At 35.2% G+C, this 25,402-nt stretch overlaps 1 long non-coding RNA gene across 2 annotated transcripts in view; it reads left to right on the top strand.

Annotated features, from left to right (window-relative positions):
- Positions 1–25,402, top strand: part of LOC108974935 — a 146,743-nt gene that overhangs the window by 54,000 nt on the left and 67,341 nt on the right. For both annotated transcript variants that reach the window (XR_001993832.1, XR_001993831.1), the window contains exon 3: positions 2,523–2,559. This is a non-coding gene — a long non-coding RNA (uncharacterized LOC108974935). The remainder of the gene's footprint in view (positions 1–2,522; positions 2,560–25,402) is intronic.

The following is a 25,402-nucleotide window of genomic DNA, read 5'->3' as shown; positions in this document are numbered from 1 at the left end:
ACTGAGCATCTTTCTCTTTGACACCATGTCTGATATCCCACGTGATCTGTCAAATACTAATGCATGAAAATCCTAACCTCAAAAAAATCACCCGATATTTGACCTCGTTTTTTCCTGCATTACAGAATCTACTTTAATTCGTGAAATTTTTTGATGCTGATAAACGCGTATTAATATGCAAATATTCAGATTTACATCCATACAACCTTGATTTTAACTGAATTTAGATTTTTCTTACTTTTTTTGAAGGTTTAGTATTAGGAAAGGCCTAAAGTCGCTAGACGGGAAATTATGCTAAGAAACGCTAAAATGTTGTCAGTGAGTACGTTTAATGCCATTTACGAATTATTGCAATACTTGGCTTGTTCATTTTAACTTTGAATACTCACGTTTTAGAGGTCGAAGGTACTTTTAAATAAAAAATATATTATGGATGTAAATGTTTTAATTATTATTTTTTATTTTCATGTATAATTTCTATTTAAAAAAGTTATTAATATACACAAAGCATCATGATATGAAAAGCGGAATTAACCCGTTCGCATTTAACGGTTATATGAGAAGCTGCAAAACTTGATTAAACAGGATACCTTCAGTTTGTAACACCTAAAAGCAAACTTCAGAGACCCTACATAAGATATATGCATATGTAAATAATCAATGTGACGAAATTAGTGATTAGTGATGGATGGTGATATATTTTTCCCTCGGCCCCATATGCCATTTATACTTAATTATGCCCAATAAGCTATATTTTTAACACATATGTATAGTATTATAGCATATAAATATGTCGGAGAAAGAAGGAAAGAAGAAATTGGGGAAAATATTTGATATATGGAGTGTGATGGAAATAAGTAACCATATCGGTCAATACCGCCCTCAAACACAATTAATATTAATATATCTAGGGATTTCCATCAGATTTTAACTCGATCAATAATTTCGTACGATAACGGAAATCAATTTTTTCAAAAACGAATGAATAATTCACACAAAACAACTTTTTATACCCTTGCAAAATTTTCCTGTGTGTGCAGTGGTTAGAGACACATGTAGGCAACAAATTTTGAAAAAGTGCGCTTGGCTCCGTCCTCTAATAGGTTTAATGTGCATATCTCCTTGCCCACTAAAGCTAGAATAGCAAAATTCACTCAAAACAAATCCCTTAAGCACCTCAGACACTGTAAAAATGATTGAAAGCGGAAGATAACCCCATCCACTCTTTATATAACGGTACTGTTAAAAATTATTAAAAGTGCGATAAATCAAGAACTAAATACGAGAGCGACATAAATTTTTACATCCGGAGCGGCATAAGAAATCTTCATCGGAGCGAGGGTAAAAATTGGACGATGGTTGTGGCACCGTTATGTAAAACCACATATCTCGGTACTCGAGTGATCGATTTCGACTAAATTTGGTGCGTGAAATTCTTCTGTAAAAAGTTTTGAGACTCAATAGTGGGCAAAAAACAGTAATACTTTTTAACTTAAATTTCGTGCGAAAACCCAATCGTAGAAATATATGTTTTCTAGGTTGCGTGAACGTCAGTTAGCTGCGAGTTTTATGATGAGTGAAATTATTCAACAAAGAAGTTCCATGAGATTTTGTGTGCGGAATTAAATTTCTGGTGCCGAAACGTTCAGACTGTTGGTAAAGGCCTTCGGTGATAATTGTATATCGCGATAAAGTGTTTCTGATTTCTACAAATCATTCAAGGAGAGTCGAGAGCACGTTCACGATGAACCACGCCCAACGACGTGACATGCATCCACATCAACTTATGATCGACACGTCAATAAAATAAAGGAATTGGTCCTTGAAATTTTACGTTGAATATCGGAAGGATCAGTGAAAACCATTTTAAAAGATCATATGGGTGAAAACGTGATTGGTTCCAAAATCACTAAATTTTTTTGTAAAATAGCGTGGCGTTGACGTCTGTGAAACAATGCTTTCCAATTATCATAATACCATGAAACTGATTGTCACTGGCGATTAGTCTTGGATCCATGCTTATGGGCCGGCAACTTTTGGTTTCTGTACCACGGTAACGTACCGTCCTGACTTCCGGCTATTCAGCAAACCGGGAAACCGTTTAGAGCCAATTGAAGGCTTTAAACGTGAATCATAAGCATAAGATGCTCGGTTACACTTGACTAATTAATATTTTTTATTACTATTAAAACAAGATGGAGGAAAAACTCACAGCTCTGATATAACGGTAATAAGTTGAGAACACGATATCTTAGATTAGTTTAATTATTTATTTATCAGTAAGTAAGCATTATCTGCTGATGCCCTTCCAGTGCATGAAGTATTTGTCCACAAATTTGTTTAATAACAATGCGTGAATACTTAACAAAATCTTGATGATTTTTAAATTTTGGCCTCCAGGAATATTTAAGTATTTAGTACTTTTAATATTTTTTTTTATATATGTATACATTTTATGCTTCTTTGGCGAAAGGAACTGTAATTTAATTCAATAATTTGAGTATCACTCCCTTTCTTTTCAGCACTTCAATGCGAATGGAAAAAACTAAGAAACAGTTGGTGAGTCTATTTGTTTATTACTTCATATTTTTTACTCTCATATTTCAAAATATATATTAATTTTTGATAAAATTGTTGTATTACAATATTGCTTAAGATACAATAGAAAGCCTTCTTAGTAGCACTCTGACTAATGTTCTCTCCAGGTACCCATATAGCGCTCCTTCCTCTCACTTTTGCTCCGCTCTCTTGTGTTTAGCATTGAATTTTCATTGTCAAGGGTCAAAAATGTTGTGAAAATGTTGACAGCTCAATACTGTCAATAACTATATTTCACAGCAGCTTCGTCATATTACTATTACCTCCTGAATGCTATAAAATTTGCAGCAAAATCTTCATTGTAGTTCATTTAAGAACACATTGTAACCGTATCGTTAAGGTGTACGCCTTATTTCGACGCCGAAGTGGTGTCATGTTGATAAAAGCTGTAATAGTAATCCACACTAAGTATTGAGAACACTTACTTCCTATGAGCAATATAAAAAATCTATAAACATTGATGAAACTGTTCTAGCAAATTTTCTTAGATAAGAAAGTGTGTCTTAAATTTTAAGCCGAAATTGTAACATTGTAGTAATTTCAAACAGCTTAACGTTTACCTATAACTCGAGTATGTGCTGTACAACCTCTTAAAGTTATATAAGCTCATTTCTAGGTATTACTTAAAATACCTTCACGCTTTCGTAGAAGTTGGCGCATTTGTTGCAACAATCATCTGCCTAAAACCCGTTGTTGTACAGCTAAGTACTACTTATCTATGCTATGAGTTTGGGCGCAAGTGTGCAGCGTATCTTAACCGCAGCCTCCATTCGGTCATGAATTAGCAGATAAGCAGCCCAATCGACAAACGCTTGAGCGACTGCTGTCATGATGCTTTTATTATGCTAATTAAGCGTACGAAATGAAGTTAGCAGAGCGGTTTGCCGACACCAGAAGTGGTGACTAAGGGAGGTGGAAAAAGCGTGCAGCTGCGCCACTAACTTACGCAGCTATACTTGTATGCTATTAGTGGCATAATCAAAACCGCTGCCGTGTTACTAAAACCGCATAATGGCCTGCTTTGTGTTGTGTGCGCGTGTCTTCAGTTTGAGGTGTAGCTGTATTGTTGCTTAGGGATTTAAGCCTTATCTTTACTACACACTCGGCACAGGTGAATATTTTCAATTACAGTTATTGCGTATTGAAATAATATTTATATATGCCATAGCGGAAATCATTCAATGTTTATTTTACTGTTATTCCTAAACGTTCCTAAAAATCAGCTGAAGATTAGAATGGTGGATAATTTGTATGCAAATGTGTCTACAGTTCTGGTGAATTCAAGCTTGATATTTATAAATTTAAGTGGCTTAAATTTGCTTTATATTGGATATATAATAATTTCGTATCTCCTCAATTTGGAAAGTGCACAAATACGAAAATGTTCAAAAATGATATTTTCTAAAACCAAATATATTATATATTAATGGTGGGGGCAATTATTTTAATTGCATTAAGCAATTCTTTATAGCTCCAAGCGCCTATTTCAATCATTTCTAATTAGACCCTAGGCTTTGAATTGAGCAACTACCGCACCTCGCACAGGAAAGCGATTCTTTTAAATGGCAGCGCCAAAGCCAGAATATCTTTCCCAAAAAAAGTTTCCATACTTAGTTTTGTATGGCAGCTATGTATATGCTATAGTGGTATTTTTTGAATCAAAGTAGTCGGTCATTACAACGTTGCCATGGATATTCAGTCATCACAAATTTCGTGAAGATTCCTTGTCAAATGAAAAAGTTTTCCATACACGAGCTTGACCTTGATTGTTCTGTTTGTATGGCAACTATACTCTAAAGAAGCCCGATATTGCCGTTACTGATAAAGTAGCAGGTTTTAAGAGAGTTGAAGTACTAGTTTGCGTATTATAGACAGACAGACAAACATACAAACAGGACTAAATCAACTGAACTCATCACTCTGATCATTTCATATATATTTTATAACGTTTCCGACGTTTCTTTCTGGGTGCAAACTCGTGGTAAACTTAATATACCATATTCAGGGTATAAATAGCAAAACATTGAAAGAAGCAGGGGAGTTCTATAGTTTTAAAGGATAAACTTAAGGATTAGGTTAGATTATAAGATCGATCCTTACAAGTATATCACTTAGAGAGCCTAGAACGCCGTACCGTTTTGTGACCTAAAATACCTGAATATCTGATAAATAACACCTTCACAAATCGACAAAGCGCTTTGAGATTATCACAAATTTTTTTGAGACTTCTAATGTCAGTTTCTGCTACGTCTCTTAATTCGCTGAATGTAATACATATTTCAAATACAGACCTACTGTTTGGGTGTTTCCATCTCATCTTCCTTTATACAACTGTGACAAGTTGCATGTATTGATATTTTTCTTACTGCATAAATGCCTATTGGACAGAGTCCAGCAATAATTCTTATGATTGCGGCAAGATGTACCTTGCTCAGAGCAAGTAGTTCAGTAGATCTCTTCCGTTTTACTGGAAGTAAAAATGGCCTTTCAGTCGCACTGAAGCAGGTAGCCAACCGAAGCCAGCTAAGCGCTCGCGAAATTGTTTTGTCCGGGACTAGAACGCTGGATATCCAACTCGGTCCCATTTCAAAGTGAGCGCGGCAAGAGTAAGCTTTCTGGTAAGCTTGTCGAATTTGCAGTTGCCAGCGATTCCGATATGAACAGGTACCCAATCCACAGATACGAGTTTAGCGCTGTTATTGCCGTTCTACTCTCGGAATAAATGTTCACCTCCCTGAAATGGGCTGCACTTCGTAGAAGTACGTCAACCTCCACCACTTCTGCCTGACAAATATTACAGAGTTCCGGTAGCTTCAAGCTAAGATTTTTCGGAGAGCTTCTTACCGAGAATTCCCGTTACCCGTTATCTTACTAGCATCGACCCATATATGACTGATTCCCGTCCAAAAATCCGTCGTCGGTATGTGAGCAGAGAAAAAGTCGCCTCGAATACGTTAAATTCATGAAATTTGCAGATTTGATCCTATTTTCTATATATATCTAACAGAAACGAGAATTAGTAGAAACGGTAGTTGTTGGGCTCGTTTTATGTTCGAGTAGTTCAGAGATAATAAAGATCGCATATAGAATTTTGTCTTCAGCTGCACGGCTTTTGCGGACCTAGCCTAAAAGATCTAATATTTCTAAGTAATGACAATTCTGAGGCATCTAAGGCAGGTAAAGTAAATTTTTGTCTGTGGTTGCAGTGTTTTCGTTGGTCCAAGCTGATAAGAAGATTTATGTTTTCAAGTGCTAAAATTACGGTTTTGCAGTTGTTAGTTCCGCATCTTTATGTAGGTCTTCATCACTTCTCTGTGTGGATAGCTCGAATGATAATCGTTTCATTTATTTGGGTTGCTTTTTTTTTGTTTCCAGATCCCTTTGGAGCTAACCCAGTCTCAAAGGTTTGCATTCTGACTAGCTACAGCAGGTGATAACACTTGACAAGCTTCTAAGCTGACAGTTCTGCCTGTCAAAGTGCTCAAGCAAAGCAACCAGGCAGCACCCTGCCACAACGAGCTGCTCTGGTAGCTGAACGTAATGTGATACTTAACCAACAAGCCCTCACTGCTGATCAATGATACGCAGTTGCATGCAACAACATTGTCGCATGCTGCTAAATGTCATTAAAATTGCAATTTTCATTATTGAAAAGCACTTCAGTAGCAGGCAGCAGGTCTGACCATGTGGTGCAACTGTGCAGCCAAAGTGTAATCCCCACTTGCCACACATTATTGCAGCAATCACGGTTGGTATTCTCCATCCAATGAGAAAGTGGTCTCTAATTTCGCACGACAAGCGTGAAACAACGCTGAGAGCCTACATAAGAGTGGTAGGGTATTCCAGTTATGGAATGTTTAGTCTCGGGTAGGTGTCACTTACACACACCTGCTACATTCTAATTTTAATTACATGCAACAAAGGAAGCTAAAAATGTTTGCTTTGGCTCAGAGATTTGTTGCAGCTTTTCCCAGTCAAGTGTGAGCGTAGCGAAAGCAACAAAATCGGTGGCGAGCGCCGAGGTGCTGCATCGAGGTACCTTTTAATCATAGTTGGATGAACATTTTCCGCTCGTAAAAGGATTGCAACTCACTCCTCAAACTAGTATCCCCTTGGCTGCGTGTGACCCCGGCGGTAATTGAAAGGTATACCTTCAGCGCTTCCCCAACACATTGTGTCGTCGTTGCCGTCATTAAGTGGTCATTCCACACACTTCAAAGTGATTTACTCTGTGCGCACATGCTGATGTGTATATGTGTGAGTGCTTCAAAGTACTTGTGCGAATTTTCGCACTCCTGTTTGCAAACGTCCGCACTTAGGAGCGCAGGAACATGTGTTTGTGCAGCCACCAAAGCGTCCACAAGCTGTTCGCAGTGCGCATGCCATTGTCAACGCTATTTTGGCGGGGTCTAAGCGTCTGGTGCGCGCTGTTATTTCGGTGTAATTTGGGTTTTTTGGTTGCACGCATCACTGCCAGCTGTTGCAATGGGAATTCGCAAGTGTTTGTAGTATTTAAGCTTTGCGATAATGAGGTACCGCTATACACGCAGTGCGATACACTTACTTTCCTACATACATATTGGCTTTTAGTTTGACTATTTTGTAAGGCTGAGCTTAGTATTCCAATTTAACGGTAGTTTTCGTATGCAGAAAATTAAAGTTTACAGCAATGCTACTGAAGTTGATTCCCTGGCAAAATAGTCAAATAAAGAAGTAAATAATATCTGAACATTTAATTTCCGAAAGTTTTTGGTTAACTTTGCAATAAATCTGTATCTAACTAAATCTGTAAATGCAAACGGTCAACGGATCGTATCCAACAGAAAACGTGGCTATGATTGATGAGAACAAATCTCAAATCGACCTAGCGTTATTTTTTTACTAAGGTTTATTCAATTAGGAAAAAAGAATAATGGAAAGTATCGGTTAATTTATATGGTTAAATGCAATAGTAGACCGTTCGGAACAGTTTACTTATTAGAAGATGAACGCATTGTTTGGGCCAATAATATATTTAAAATTCGTGAAGATATCTCATCAGTTAAAAAAATTATTCATCCAAAAATTCAACTTTGATCAGTCAGTTTGTACTCAATTATATTCCAATCGTCCGATTTTAGCGATTGCGATAAATGAACAAGCAGTTTTTTCGGGAAAAATTGCGTGTGAAAAATTGCAAAAAATATATCAAACATTGATGGACTAGTTCGCTTATATACAGAGAGACGTACAGACATACGTTCACACAGACAGACTCACCTCGTCATGCTGATGATTTATATATGTATATATATACTTTATAGAATCCCTGATGTTTCCTTTTCAATTTTACAGTTTTTGTACACCCTCAGGGTATAATTATTAGTACACGAAGTTACCAAACCTTGCGAAATTGGTTCTACTTTGGCTAATTTAGATTCTTACGACATGACAGACACTTTCAAGTCGACAAAAGGTACGGAAATCCTACTTGATTACAATGAAAAGTGAGGGGAGTATGATCTGAATTGAAGTAGCGTTATACAAGAAGTATGGACGGCTGGTTTTTGTCTTCGCCAATTTTCAAGCAAAATTAAAATTATAAAAATGTTAAGTGATAAATTTTGTTTGCGTAGAGAAAAGGTTTGTGAGATGTAATAACCTAATGAAGGGCACTGTATATCCTCGGATCGGTTTTTCAACTGACAGTAGCTCTGGATGCTTGAATTTTTTGGCTTTAATTTTGTTATGTAATACATTTTTTGTAAGCAACACAAAACATAATCATTTGATTAACTGCCTTTGAGATCCACTCTAACTATGGGAACTCCTAAAGACATAGATCGCGATCTTTTTGGCGAAATGTCGTGCTGCTAATACGACATTGGGAGGAACTCAACCTTTCTCATGTTTCTCGATATTCAATTCAAACTTGTCAAATATTCAAATACATTTTGACTTTTATTTGAACTAAAAAACATTTATATATTTGAAACAGAATCTTATCAGAGAGACTTTTGCCAACTATTTAAAAGTACTTAGTTAGAAGCTTATGTCCAAGAAATATTACATTAATATCGAGAAGTTCTCAAATATGTTAAGTTAGGTTAAAAGGTGGTTTCTAAGAGAGATCTCACTTGAATAGCCTAGAGCTTTATAACACCCTTGCAGAACGACAAAGTACTTTGAGACTGTCACAAATTCGTTGAGACGGCTAATATCAGTTTCAGCTAGATATATCTGCTAGTTTGCCGAGGAAAAGATTAGCTTGATATTTCAAATTCAGTCTTGCGAAATCTGGACAATGGGGGAGAAAATATATTCAAAAATAACATTCTTACAAATTGATCAGTTTAATTGAAATCGAGTTGCTTGACTATATGGATAAAAGTAAAGAGGTTTTCGAAAATGAAAATATTTAATAAATTTGTTCTATCAAATGATTAAATCATATTATTGAAGTAACATCCGATCAATTTTGACTCGGACTTATCAATTTAAACTGCACACCTTTGTGAAACCTTGTTTTTGTATTCGTGTGAAATTTGATCTTCATAGCTTCATTACTGTCTGTTTGGCAGCTTTTTGTTTAATAAGCGAAAATTTTTAATTTCTAAAGTGCTTTACAATGGAAAAAAATTTAGGAATGAGTTTATTTGAAAAGGAATTCACGGTTATGGAATCGCAGAAAATGTTGTAGAAGTACATTAGAGAGTATGCTTTATCGTGAACACAACTATTTAAGTGACAAAAATGTCCCTTGAAGTTACTGAATCGGAAACTTGCCTCATTCGTGGCAAGTCCGTCCACCTCGCTTATCAACGATAACATCAAAAAAGTTTAAGAAATAGTACTTGAAAATCGTCCTTTTGGTGTCACAGAGATAGAAGAGAACCACAACATCACATATCGATCAACTCAACACATTTTCGTAAATATTTTGGGTATAAATCGTTTCAATACTATAGCCGTACCAAAATACCTGAATTGTTTACAAAAACGACGTGCTGTAAGGGTCGCAACGGAGATGTTTGACTATTGGTGTTGAGAAGTGAGTTTATGAATGTGACGCAGAAACTGTCCAACAATCTAACGACTAGCATTCAAAAAACGTGTCGAAATCAAATAAAATAAAATGCGCCGAAGGCATTGAAGAATGTCCGGGGCTTAAAACAAGTTTCTGGATAATTGAAAAAATTAAAAAAAAAAAAACCGTAATAAATATTTGTATTACATTAATAATTTTATGTAAAAAGTTGCCAAATGTTTGAAAAATTGAGGTTGGAAAACTTTATAACATATTGCAACCCTAAATTATGTTGACGCCTATATTGTTGTGTTTTGCTTTGTAGAATATGTTTTAGATAGTTTTAAATTTAAAATAGTTTTTAGAAGGTAGTTTTTAGGTTATACTCAGAAAAGTTCGAATTTCTCTTGCTTTCCTCTTTCATGTGCTATATTCATTAGAGGGGTTGACTTACTGGGAGGGGAAAAAATGAAAACATCGCTTATGCATTAAATGTTTATACTTACAACTCTGAAAAACTTGCTTAAGAGACTATGAGACCTGATTTAACACTCATATATAGTATACAAACTTAAAAATTAGTTCAAAGCCACTTTACAATCGCTGATCATTTAACATGTGTATATCTGCGCAAGCTTTTAAAATTCAAATATTGTGAATTGCAATCTTTTTTTTTTTGCAATTTTTATTGCGTTATCGTCGCATTTAGCTGCACATAAATTTAATTCAAGCAAATGTAGCTGAGCTTACAAAAAACGTACAACAATTTCAATCTCATTATCACAACATTACATGTGCAAACTCGCGGCATTTGACCTTCACCTCTTGCAGTGTAGCAGTAAATAATTATAATAAAAACAATGAAAAGTAAATAAACAAAGCAAAGAGAAAAGAGTTAAAAAGTGCAGCAAAGTTGGGTTAACAACAGCGCCTGCTTGTTGCAACAGAAAAATTTCATTAACATTTAATCTACCGTTGCTAATGTGACCGCCGGTAATCACAATAATAAAACATGTAACAACAAATCATACATACATACATACATATGTACTAATGCATTTATATATGTAGCTCACCTGCAAATTAATTTAATAAACATGCTTGCTCCTAGCTAAGCCACAAGCCCATTTGGGGCAGTAAACACAATTAAGCGAGCGAATAAAAACAGCAATGAGGAACGTGGTCGTGTTAATTACTAACACATTTAGATGGCGAGCAATCCAACGACCTGTACGATGAAATATTTTAATTGAACAATGCAAATTACACAAACATTTAAACAGCGTGACACCATCTTCAATAAAATAGCTTGCTGTGGCATAAAGAGATGATTGCGTACTTTTGCCCAGACGCTGATTTCCATATGAAATTGCAAATCTATTTCTTTATTATAGCAAAAACATGCTTTATTTGTTTACTGTTTAACATTTCGATTGTTTAAATAAATTAGCTAAAAATCAATAGTTTTAAAATTTTTTGAAAGTAATTTTATTATCGATTATTGTTTTATTTGAAGGGCACTAAAATAGCTTAGTTAGTCAATGAAAATAAAAAAAAACAACACTCCTAAATCTGGTGGTGGTTTACAACATCACATTAATCGAAAAATCGCGAAATTGTATTTCTATCACTAAACTAAAACCACGCCCACTTCTCATGTAACACAATTCAAATTTCCATCAGATTCTCTCCTTTTTTGTACAAGCCCCTAGGTACCAAATAGTTGGATCCCAGTACCTATAGTTGACTTTTTACCGCAAATATCGGTCAATGTGTGAGATATAGAATTAAAATTTGGAGAAAATTCTGTCCTGAAGATGGCAGCCTGTGTGCTACAAATATGTTGAATCGGCTCAATATTTTCCTTAGCCTTCATATACCTAATATAAAGATTTTCGAACTTCGAGGTGCCTTTATACCGCATATATCGGCCAATACGTGAGTTATCTCGATGAAAATTACAGAACGTGTTTTGCCCATAACAGTATAGTTTTATGCCTAAAATGAATAAAATTGGGCCATATAACTAATATCACGATTTTCGAACATTCGGTTGACTTTATTCCATATGATTGGAGATTGTGTGTGTGAGGTGCTTTATGAAACCCAGTGAATATTTTTTTTGTATGTGGCTCGTTAATAGTAAGTGATATTGAGAAATTAGATCAAATCATATATATATATGGATAGTAAAGTCGATACTTAATATAAAGTTTTTTCGGCACTTAAAGGAATTTCCCTGTGTTTAATCTTTGCAAGTTTCGAAAGTATGAAATGCAACCGAGCATCCATTTTTATCCCTTCCTTGCATGTTTCACATGCGGTGTTACTCATAAGTATGTTCCGATGCGATTATATTCAAAAAGTCAAAAAATTTTAGCATATTCCACAGGAAGCAACATCCTGGTATGTTGGAGTATCCGAATATTTATACACTTTCTATTGGATTGGCGTTAGTTTTCTTTTTTCCTTTGAATACAGAGTTTGCTCTTATCTTTCGGATCATTGTCGTTTTGCGAGATGGTTATTTTCGACGTATAGCAATTTAGCCCTTTTTATACAATTTTATCTTTCTAAAAGCATTCTAATATTCAGTGAAGTACGCTCCTTGGGGGGTGCTTAATACTCCTAAGTATTAAGAACAACCTTCTTTTCTCAGCCAAATACGTCGCATGGGATTCATCAACACATAATTTGATTAATCTGTAAATATTCTATTGCTCCTATGACAGTTAATATTTCACCGCACCCACTGCAACTCTTTTTCACTGTGTGCTTTGAAAGTAGAGGTTCGATTACTATATCTTGGATCTGTGAAGTCTGTTTCGCATTGTATTTAGCCATCTTGGGAAGTCAAAAATATATTTTCGTGTTTCTAGTCAAACTTCAACTTATGTACCACTTTGGTCGACCACCTTTTGCCATTTTCCGCTAGAGACATTATTCCATCAGTGTAAATCGAAATTTCGAATTTAGCATGTTTCGTCTAAAAGAATGCTTTAACATATTTCTTGTACTGGGCATATATTATATATAACTATAATAACAAAATGAAATGGAAGTAATTGCTATTCTGCTTCTTCCTATTACAACTTGAATGGTTTTCTTTATCTGAAACAGGGAATTGAAAATCAGCATTGCTACAGAACATGAAATACTAAGTTAATTGGCAAGCATTCAAAGCGTGGTTTCAAGTTTTTGTTGAATATCAAAAAAGAAATGATACAAAAACATAAGAAAGATATATAAATTCATAATAAAGAACTAGAAAGATACGAATGTTGGAATTTGTGTTTCCTGTGGAACTTTTAACTGCCTTCTTCCTTTTTCTTTAAAGCCTTCTTCAACGTTTATTATTATTTAATCTTGGTCTATCCCTTGATAAACAAATTGGGTTACACACCTGCTGATCTATTATCATAATTGCAAATTTCTAAATGAGGTTGCTTGGGTTTTATGTCGTGAATTAAATGCGTATAAGGCGATGAAGGACAAGCTATCTAGAGCGAATTTAGTTGGGTCCAACATTTTTCTCTGACTAAGATCTTTATGAATGAAATTGGGAATCAATCATAGATGCTAAAGATTGTTCTCAATTTTTTTATTTTTTTTTGAAGAGTAAATATTTTTTCAATCGGAAGCATATTTTAGCTCTTAAACCATAACGCCTGTTAGACTTCCCATTCACATGCCATTTATGTGATTTTATAGATGTTATATTGCCTTCATATAAAATCATTCGCATTATTTATTGACCATGCATTCTCCTATTTCATGAAAAAATTTTACTAAGAAAAACATTAAAATGTAACGCGATGAATTTTCCCTCTGGCTTCTTCCCATTTTATATTATTCCAAACAAAACCATAGTGATTATTATTGGTTTTGCTTTTGTATCAGTTTTCTATTAATTCCTTGTTCACATTAATCCTTTCAATCTACGAAAATGTGTTGACCAACATATTTGTGAGTCAATTTCAATTTCACTGAATCAATGATGTTGTTGCTGTAGATGCTGAACGCACTCGTTAATGGACAGGCAATTGTGACAAATCAAATCAATATGGAATTTAAATGCAACTCGCCATACAGAGAATAATAAGAAAAAAGAGCAGAGAAGGAAGAGCAAGTGTGGGGTGCTGCTGTGCTGGATATGGGGATTGGCTGCTGAAGCTGTGGGCTAGTAGAAAAGTTTAAGAATTGTACTGGTGAGGAGTGGATTATTGGCAGATTTACCAAGTTTTGCTGGGGTTTTCATATAGCGTGTTAGTAGGAATTTGTAAAAGTCTGAAGGCATCATTGCATTCTTATCTCATTTTTTATATAATATATTTATATTATATATATGTAAAGTCGTTTCATGTATTCTGCGTAAGAATGCGATGTAAAATGGGTGAGCTGAACAAATTCGTTATAGTTGACTGGTTCTAATAGCGCATAAAAGTTTCATTCACAAAGCAAATCCGTACATACATACATAATTACCTTAAGCTTATTAGTACCTGAAAATGTTATTTATTTAACCAAAAGCTTTTAAGCTAAAATATTTTTATACGATACGTTTTTTCGTTAATCATTCATCTAAAGCTTTTTTAATTAAAGTATGTAATCATTAAAGCAATATCAATCTCGTAAAATATTTAATGCGGTACCAGGTTTTGATAACAGAAGAAAATCCCAAGTGAGGAAGTACACTACTTGCTGTTTCCATAAGAGCTTGCTGAGAAGCGAACAACTGATGTACGAAGGTGAATAAGACAAAACTCGCTTAGGCGTTTATATTTCAAAGCAAGAAGAAGAAAGGTATGCTTTCTAAATATGTGTTATAACGCTTGCATCAAGTATTTCCATTTTTTATCCGACCAATTGATGCTGAAATCAATAATTTTTCGGGCTCCAGTGAAATTAATCGACATCTATGAGAGATTTCCAACAGTGGTGGACTAAGTCCTGTTTTCGCCATGTCGAGATCGAAATCATCAAATATAATATTGGTACTTATTATAATGGAAACCAAGTTCTTAAGCGTTTTTTAGAAATAACTTATAGTCGTGTAAATTTTTTAGCTTCAGGGCAATGAATCGAAGGTGAACGATAGTACTCTTTCACCACAACCGGTTCTAATATACTATACGTTACCGCAATCGACAAATTAGTTTTTAGGCGATCACACAGAGACGCCGGTATGATTTAAGAATTGAAACTGGACGTCCATGACAGTCAATAGTGAATGCTATGTATATAAGCCGGTGCTATAAACACTGCTGTACCATTTATGGTTATATTAAGTCGCTTGTCAATCGATCGCTCGCGTACTGATTATATTCGACTGATTATTTCCAAATATTTTAACCAGTTGCATAAAAGCACCTTCCTCAATAAAGGAGACTAATGTTCCAATTGGATATTCTCAAAACAGAATACAAAAGACATTTGCCGCGATCGATTTCCAAATGTCATTTGGAAAAGAAGTAGTTTAATTGGAGCTGCGGAGTAAGTGGTGGTTTGAAAAGGTCCAATAACGTACATGAGTTCAAAAATAACCTTTTTCTTCTTTATTGATGTAAACCCCGCTTTCAAAATTTATAACAGCGAGCCAGGCGTTCTTCCTCTTCGCTGTTTGGCACCAATTGCAAATTACAAGTGTGAACAATTCCTTCTCGTTCTGGTCTTTCCAGCTGAGTGGAGATCTGCGGGTACTGTGTCGAATACTCTAAGAGCTGTAGTGTTTTCATCCAAATGAACATAGTGACCCAGCCAGTCTCTTAATTCGCTGAACTATGACAATGTGGTTCTATCGCCAGTGCGTAAAGAACCATAAATCTACCGTATCGTCGTCCATGCGACTGCACCATATAGCAGGACGGGGATGATGAGTGACTTGTAGAATTTGGTCTTTATACTTTAAGACAGCACTTTACTACTCAATTGCCTAGTCAGTTTGAAGTAGCAAATTCCTTTTGGCAAGAATTATTCTGCGTTGGATTTTGAGGCTGACATTGCTGTTGGTCAAGGCCCGAGTGCAACAACTGTCTATTTGATAACAGGAGATACTTCGTCTTGCCCTCATTTACTAACATACCCATTTGCTTCACTTCTTTGTCCAACTATGAGAAAGCAGAATTAACTGCGCCGTTGTTGTGGCCAATGACATTGATGTCAGAGGATTGTACATTCTCTGTTCAGCTCTGCAGATTGAAGAAGTCGCACGATATAGAATCACCTTGTCTGAAACCTCTTTTTGTATCGAACGAATCGGAGGGGTCCTTCTCGATGCTGATGGAGCTATTGGTATTACTCAACCTCAGAGTACACAGCCTCATTAGTTTTCGGGCTCGAAAACCTGACCAATAATAATAATTTGTCACAAAATTAATAATACCGGGTATGTTGGTATCAGGTGAAAGGAACAAATTGTAGTTGAACTCATAATATCAAGGTTCTGTTTCTAACAAGATTTAGAAACAGTAAAAATATTTATTAAGCTCCAATTCTCGAAGAGATAATTGTGATCTTTAATTTAGCACCGTTTTATAGAAAGCTTTGCAATTTAATTTTTGACCGAGTACTGTTAGCCGGTTAACAACAAACTCCAATTACGACAATAAACTAGAAAAAAACAAAAAGCCGCCCCGTAAACACTAATCAAAATTCAAATATAAGCCATTGTAAAAATGTAGTTTGGAAAATCAAATTGGGGAAGTTGTAAAGCTCAACCGAAAGTCGGTCAAAATTTGTTTTTCACGTTTTGCGTGGCCTGCAATGCAAATGCGAGTGCCAGTGACACAATAAATTGCTACAAATGAGCATTTAAAGTTTCGCAAAAATAACAACAACAACGACGCAAATTATGACAGCAACGACAAATTGATGTTGCTATTGGGATTGACGATGATGATGTTGCTGTTGGCGATGATGATGACGACTATTTGATGATGATTGACACTTGGCAAAGGCAACAGCGCGATTCGCAAACCGGCAAACAGCAACGCGCAACGAGCACTTCGACTTGTTTTAGATTTGCGGCTTTTGCGCCGGCGCACTACTCATAGTAATTCATAACGCGTACACATCTACTAACACACTTACATAAGCGTTTAAACTAGCACTAACAGATGGTATGTGCTTTGTATCTGCCATTAAAACGCCAGCAACAAAAATGTAAATGAAAATAACAACAACAATTATAGACGTATCAATAGTTGATGGCGGTGAAATGTTTTGTTTGAGTTTGCGAGAGCAGGAAGTGAATGGGCCCGGCAGGCGCGGGCTGTGGCTATCCTGAGAGGCTCAGTGGAGGCTCATACATTTACATGTTTGTATATATGTGTGCTTATATACTTTGCTTTCGGCGTTTACAAAAATTACTCGTTGCATAAATGAATATATTTGTGTTTGAATATGTACATACACATATGTATTTACGTAAGTATTAAAGTATATATGTTTGTATATTCATTAGGGTTGGAGAAATATTTATTACTTGTTCAAGTTATAATCGGGAAAATTGTGACTCTTTGTAAATACCTAAAAAACATTTTTCTCTCTAAGCAAACCTCTTAAATTAATATGAAGATCCTTCGCTCTTCAGTTTCCCAGTTTTATACCCTGAAGAAGATATATTAAATTTGGTAGGAAGTTTGTAAAACCCAAAAGGATCAGCATGACGAGCCGAGTCGATTTAAACATGACCATCTGTCCGTCTTTATACATGCGAACTATTCCCTCTGTGCTTGAGATACCGATCTGTGATTCGATATCGGACCACTACATCATATTAGCAGCCATGAACAAACGGAATCGACCGATTCTATGAAATGTCTGTTCATTGGAGGAAATGTTTTGAAGAAATTTGGAATGAATAATAGTCTAAGAAATCAATCTTCAACGAAATTGTTCAGATCAAGTCACTATAGCATATAACTCATATTCGAAAAAATAATTCCTTAAGGTTTCTATCAACCAATTTTTCTGAGTATGAAATGAAAATAAATTATCGATTTTTTTTTACCCACCCTAACATGTAAACCAATATAAATCATTTTTATACACACACACACGTAGTATTTTGTTGCACACATTGCGTATTTTGCATTTGTTGGGCGTTGAAGTGCATTTGTGTTTGCATTTGTATTGCTGTCGGTGCGGTACTTCAAGGATCAGCCACATTCACGGCAAATAATTGCGTTTTCACTATTTGCATTGTCGTTTTTTGTATAACTTCGTTGCTGTTTGCTCAATTTTCGTGTAAATTTATACGAAATGGTGAAAAAGGTATTTTAAATGCAATGACAAATATTTTTGCAACGAATACATTTATTTGATATTCATACATATATGAACATAGGGCAGTGGTGTGTGTATTTTTTACTTCTTCCTACATTTTTAATTTAATATTGGATTTTATTTGTAGCTTTCCCGGATGCTTTTCTTTTAAAGCAAATCTGAGAGAAAAATAAAAAAGTTGATCTTTAAAAAAAGTATTTCACAATTCCAAAAAAAAAAAATTAATTTTAAATATTTTTATGCAAGTAATTTCAAAACAATACTAATAATATGAGAGAAAGCCTTATATGTATGTATGTATCTTAGTTTAAATGCCCACTAACACTGCACTGAAGCAAACTGTTTGCATTTTATTTCGATTTTCTCATATCATTTAAAATAAATTTCCGTAGTAATGCTTACCTGCCATACATTTACTGTATTATACTAAAGGATTGTGAAGGGTATCTTGAGAAATCTTGGCATGCAGGTTTCCTAGTAAAAAAAAATTTCGAGTTCTTAGATGGGCATAATCGGAGCTTTGCCACGCCCACAAATATTTATTAACCGAAAACCTGTAAAGTTCCATAAATAAGCACTAAACTAAGATAAAAGTCTTATTTAGAGGGGATCGTACTACCAGGCGACACCTGTGAAAAAAAAAATTACAAAAAGTGGGAGTGGTCCCACCTTATAAAAAGCTTACTGTACATATCTCCTAAACCAATACAATTACAATAATACCTAGCGTAAATATTAAAAACTACTTTCAGTGTGAAAATGGATAAAATCGGAAGGTAACCCCGCTCACTCTCTTGATAACGGTATTGTTAAATTTGCCATAGATAATAAATTTTACCTCCGAGATGGTATGAGAGAGCTTTATGGCAGCTAGAGTGAAAATTGCACAGTGGGCATGTCATCGCCCATTTTTTGGCAAAATCGCATATCTCGAGAAGAGATCGATCAATTTCGACTAAATTTAGTACGTGACGTACTTCTCAAATTCTTATGTGACACTGAGAAAATACGCTAAATCGGATACCAACTACTCCTACTTTCCATATACCAAAATTTTAAATTCCATTTGATTCGTTCACTTTCCAGTAAACAAATCAGGAAGCAATTGGTATAACGGGATACAATTTTGCACTAATAATGTCTTTAGATTTCACTTTGTGGCCTCAGATATCTTTAGTTGACTTTTGACCGAAAATTTCGGCCAATGTATGCGATATACATTTAAAATTCAGAGAGAGTCCTTACCTGAAAATAGTTATTATGTGTATCGAGAATGGATTGAATTCTGTCAATACATCCCTGAGCCACCATGTACCTAATATAAAGATTTTCGAACTTCCAGGTGACTTTATACTGCACATATCGGAAAATTTTTGAAATATCTCAATGAAAATTACAGAGATTATTTTACTCAGAACAATGTAACTCTGTGCCTAAAATATTTAAAATTGGACAAAACCTTAGCCCGTCCTTACTTCTTGTAAATATGGTTTTCAAGAAGAAATAAAAAGGATGTAATTTAATGTTTTCTTAAAAAATTTAACTTTATCTTTAAAAAGGTTTGAAATATGTTTTAAAGAAGATTTCGGGCATATGTCTACTTTAGTAGGGATAAATTCCAGCCGAGAAGCTAAATCTTTCACCAGGTTTTGAAGCAATTGGCTCCGTATGTCAGCAATAACTCGTTGAATATTCTTTTCCAAATCGTCTTGGGATTATCTGCACACAAAAGCGACAAGCACATAACATCACATATGTAAATAGTTCAGCGGTGCTAAATTGGAATATCTTGGAGAGCCGCAAAGCGTTAAAATGCGCACAACACATTTTCATTAATAAATAGTTTCATTAGCGGTATGGTATAAAGCGCCGTCTAGTTGGAGCCAAAGACCGTTCACATCAATATCCAATTTAGGCACAAAAGAGTAATTAATCATGCCTCTACAGCATTCCCCATTATCAGTAACTGTATTATCGGCTTAATTTTTGAAGAAATATGAATATTACAGTAAATAGGGCATAGCAAAAAAAAAAAAAAATTACTGTTGCTCGAGGATGCATAATTTGGTTTATTACGTTATCATTCAACAAAAAGTTGATTGCTTCATTGCTGATTCGTTATATCGCTTTAGGCCCATTCAGCGATCATAAAACGTTGCGATTTATTTCCCCAAATCTCTTTCGCCCCCTTTTACTCCCTTGAACTTCACTCATCGAAGCTCCAACTTTTGAAACCGTTTTGTAAAGAACGAAAAAATTGGCCTCCATTGTGGTGATAGTGTTCTCATACGTCTGAAATTTCTGTCTGGCGAGTAACTTTTTAAAAAATATCGCCCAGGTCACAGACATATGAAGAGTGCAATGGTTTGGGCAGCAGTTTGGAGCCTTGTTCAACCAATTTAGCTCTAGGACTGCCTAGCTATGAACCACTGCCTTTTCATGAAAAAGCACTTTTTTCTTCGCCTGCGAACAGCGAGGTTAACAACTTTTTGAACAGTCATCGTAGCTTTGATGTTCGAACTGCTTAACATTCAATCCCTTATTTTATTGTGATATTTTTAACGCTACGATTTTCAAGCTTTCCTCTTTCCTCTTTCGGCTTTCCTATTTTGATTTTCGTCTCGATTTAAACACGCAACATTTAATTGCATCGCTGATTGATTACATGTGCTTGGTTCCTATGCCCTGATACGATACATACGTATCATGCCTCTGCCTCATATAGCAGGACGAGGATGATGAGTGACTTCTAGAGTTTGGTCTTTGTTCGTTGAGAGAGGAATCAGTCCAAAGTAGCTCCTGTTGGGAAGAGATTTCCAGCTGACGGTTTTGTGTGTGTAATGCTAAATAATTTGAGTTTTGTTTTTATTCATCGTATTTCAAGCACTAACAGTTTACGAAATATCTCTTTCGATCCTATATACATACATATATATAACGAAAAGTGTTAGCCAATAAGAATTAGTGAGAAATAATAGTCAAAAGAGTAACAAATTGGTGAAAAATAAAGTGATTTTCGAAAAACTGCTTTGATTCTAGTTAGTCGGCCGTCTATTGCCTCCTCTAATTGCACACAGCGGCACTAATGCAGCAAAAACTCTTCAAATATTTATAACCTGCTGTGTTTGACTGCTGCTCAACACACATCGTTTGTCTAACTATTGAAAGGTTGCGAAGCGTGTCAAAAAGGAAAGCACTACAATGATTAATACTTAAATAAAAATCAGCACCAACTGGGAGGGAATAAAATGCAAATCATCAAACTGTTAAAAGTTTTGTATCGTCGATTTTTTCATTCGAAAGATTAACAATAGTGAAAGAGTGGCTGCAAGAAGAGAGAAACCAATAAAAGAAACTTTGCTTGCAAGAAATTAATCGACTGAAACGTGAAATTGCACTTGTGTCCATTTCATCTTCAAGCGTTTACATACACAGCGATTTGTTAATATCTTCCTCGCACACACACCTACATACATGCAAGCACAAATCGGCACCTTATGCTTTTAAAACGTATTTCCTCAATCATCTTGCTTCACTAATACACATACCTTAGCGCTGGCGGAAGGTAGTGAAAGTTACCCACATGCATATATCTGTATCTATAGACATAAGTATATGCATGTGTATCGCAGTATCAGCGGACGAGCGCAAGGTCGGTAAGGTATTTTGATTTATGCGCATACAAATGTGGCAGTCGCCGATAAAAATTGCTTATTTCTTTCCGCAGAATTGCCGGCTGAGTTATGTAATTAGAAAGGGAGCTCGATAATGCCTGATTAACACACATATTAATATGTATGTATTAATGCAGCATACATATGTGCGCGTCGCTATTTTTTATTGGAATTAAGTAATCTTAAGGTGAATGTATGTTGTTGCTGTTGTGTTGCTTGCTTTGTAATTATAATTTTGTTTAGCGTTTAATCAAGCTTAAATTAAAAATATCTGATTAACATTGAAAATTACAAAAGCTCTGATGCAACATCTTCAAAAAGGCAACAACTATTGACCACTGAGATGTGATATATTTGAAATTTATGCATTCAACTATAATGAAACAGTTATTTGCTCGCTCATATCAATGAATGCATTAAAATATGGGTAGGATAGTGGTTAGTTTCGTAGTCTTAATATTAATAAATTTTATATTTACATTCAGTTATGACAGTTAGGTAAAAACGGAACGGTTGTCATCTTTCTAGTATTATGTGTTTGTGGAAAATTTGTTATGTCTATTTTGCTATCCCAGTCTGTTGCATGAAACATTATATTTTCTTGCATATACATAACAAATTTTGGTGGAAGGAAAAATTACTCATATATGCATCATCTGATCAAATTTGGTTCAGATTAAGCAAAACGTAGACTCCTAATCCATTAGCTGCATGCCAACGCTTAATCCGATTTTTCATACACTTAGATAGATTATTTAATAATTAGGACATCATATTCCTAAACCCATATTTTGTCGCCAGTAATGATGTCGAATTGACGTATAAAGCCCAAACTTCACACGAACATGACAATATGGCAATAAAAAAAAAGTTAGATCAGTTAGCGTCAATTTTAATTTAGATGCTATAGTCTGTCCGCCGATTTCGCTCCAATTCAGGTGAGCTAAACGTTGATAGAATATTTGGTTAGGCATACGTTCCTATGTACTACTCGTATTACTTTGCGTGAATTGATATTACAATAGGTGGTGAACATGTTTAAAGTCGTCGCAAACGCCAAATTTTGTGATAAGCATACCAAAAGTACTTTTGGAAGTTGCCTTTTTTGACATTTTTTTTTTTTTTTTTTTTTTTTGATATTTGGAAACTGAAATCGGGTTCCGGTTCCGTTAGTGGTATTGACCGCTTCCGAGGTCTACACTGTCCTAAAGCATTTTCTCAACATAAACTTCCTTTTACTACCAGACGCTAGGAATTTGCATACTTTGTACTTTTTTGGGGAAGAGCAATGAAATGGAGAAATTTGATTTTTAATATAAGCAGAATATAAAGCATACATAAGACGTATTTGTAATAGCAAAATAAATTCGTTTAATAAATCTTCAAATTGTGTAAAACTATCAGAATTTATCCGTAATAATAACGGAAAATTGGATTATGGGAGAAAGGAAAGAAAGTAATAGTGTTTGAGAGACTAGCAAAATGACCGAATCTTATGCTCTGAAAGTAGTAAAACGGAAAGAATCCACTTACTGCATTCAAACTCAATAAAACAGGGAAGTAAATTGAGAATTTGTCGCTATCAAATTAGGGAAAGTAAACCACGATAAGGTCAAATCACTTTTGATTTGTATGAACATTTTTTTCACGATATGAACTTCTATCCTAGTAACAATTTCTGCTAAATTATTCAGCTTGATTATTCAAAAATCGATTTTTATACTCTTGCAACATGCTCCTAAAGAGTCATATCTAAGCACTAAACGAAGATATGGAAATGTAATTTGACACCATGGCAGTAGCAAGAGGAATCTGTGAGCTAAAATTAAAAAAAAAAAAAAAAAAAAAAAAAAAAMAAAAAAAAAAAAAAAAAAAAAAAAAAACGTTTCCGTGTACTCTACTTAGTTTAGTGTGCATATCTCCTAAACCATTTAGGCTACAAGGATCAAATTCACACAGAACAAATGCTGTAAGCATTCCTACCGACACCGTGAAAATGGTAAATACTACTAAAAGTGCGATAAATCAATAACCAAATATGCCAGAAATATTACACGGAACATTTGACGAAGGGCGTTGCACTTTTAGGTATCTGGGGACCCGTCCGACCGATTTCAACCAAATTTGCCACATAACATTCTTTTAACATTCCTATGTCACAGCGTGAAAATTAATTAATATAACGGTATGAAAATTTGCACTAATAATGCCTTTTAAGTATATAAACAACATTTTTTTAAATCCAAAGACTACTCAAACCCCCAGATACCAAATATTTTTACCCCAGTACCTACAGCTTACTTTTTAGCGCAAATAACGGTTAACCCTTAAATGCATGGTTTTTCCTTTTTAAATACCATAAATTGTAACAGGTAGAAAATTAAACAGAGATTAAGGGAAAAATAATAAAAAAGTGATTTTCTAAAATAAAATAACTTACTGATGTAGATATACATCATTGAATTACAGTCACTATTAATAATGAAACTAAGTACTATTCTATTATACGATTGTCTTCGAATTATGCTTACTGTAGTGTATGAAAATCTTTGAAGCAGTTATTTTTCTGATTAAGATATGTACAACGGTACATTACATTTGGTACACGACCATTGTGTGGTGCCCTTAAAATTGGGCATCTTGCACCATAATCGATTGGCAAATACAGGCCAAAGTTCGACACCATCTACGCGCACATCTTTTGACGGGAGCCATTTTGCTTTTTTATATGAATCCTCGCATTCTAAAGACTCGCATTCTAAAGACTTTTACTACCACTAGGCATACCTATATTACACGGTGTGTCAGCCAAACAATTTCGATACTCTCCAAGATTAGGCAGTTCCTTTTTTGGAACACCTTTAGCAGTTCGCTGTTTTTTCATTTGGTTGATCACAGTGAGGTCCAGTAAATGGTAAAACAAGCGTAAATACCATTTCCGGCTCTTCACTCGAATCCGGTAACGTTCTAAAAACCTATCCATGAGATCAACCCCGCCCATATGCATATTGTATTCTTGCACAATTTTGGGGAAAGGGATATCAATTTTTATACTCTCGCAACAAAGTTGCTAAAGAGAGTATTATAGTTTTGTTCACATAACGGTTGTTTGTAAGTCCTAAAACTAAAAGAGTCAGATATAGGGTTATATATACCAAAGTGATCAGGGTGACGAGTCCGGACCGGACCGGAGTCCGGTGAAATCCGGATGTCTGTCTATCCGTGCAATCTGTAACTTGAGTAAAAATTGAGATATCATGATGAAACTTGGTACACGTATTTCTTGGCTCCATAAGAAGGTTAAGTTCGAAGATGGGCAAAATCAGCCCACTGCCACGCCCACAAAATGGCGGAAACCGAGAACCTATAAAGTGTCATAACTAAGCCATAACTAAATATATTAAAGTGAAATCACAAAGGATCACATTAGGGAGGGGCATGTTTGGACGTAATCTGTTTGGAAAAATGGGCGTGGCCCCGCCCCCTACTAACTTTTTTGTACATATCTCGAAAACTGCTATAGCTATATCAACCTAAATTTATTGAGTCGTTTTTTTTAGGCATTTCCATATACATTTCAAAAATGGAAGAAATCGGATAATAACCACGCCCACCTCCCATACAAAGGTTATGTTGAAAATCACTGAAAGTGCGTTAACCGACTAACAAAAAACGTCAGAAACACTAAATTTTACGGAGAAATGTCAGAAGAAAGCTGCATCCAGGCTGCAGGGCGTGGCGTCGCCCACTTATGGACCAAAAACCATATCTCAGGAAGTACTCAACCGATTTCAATGAAATTCGGTGCATAATATTTTCTTAACACCTTGATGACATG

The sequence above is a fragment of the Bactrocera latifrons genome, unplaced genomic scaffold (assembly GCF_001853355.1).
Source record: "Bactrocera latifrons isolate USDA-ARS-PBARC rearing strain unplaced genomic scaffold, ASM185335v1 scaffold_6, whole genome shotgun sequence".
NCBI classification, from domain to species: domain Eukaryota; kingdom Metazoa; phylum Arthropoda; class Insecta; order Diptera; family Tephritidae; genus Bactrocera; species Bactrocera latifrons.
Note: the sequence above shows the minus strand (reverse complement) of the source record. Positions and strands in the feature narration are given on the sequence as shown.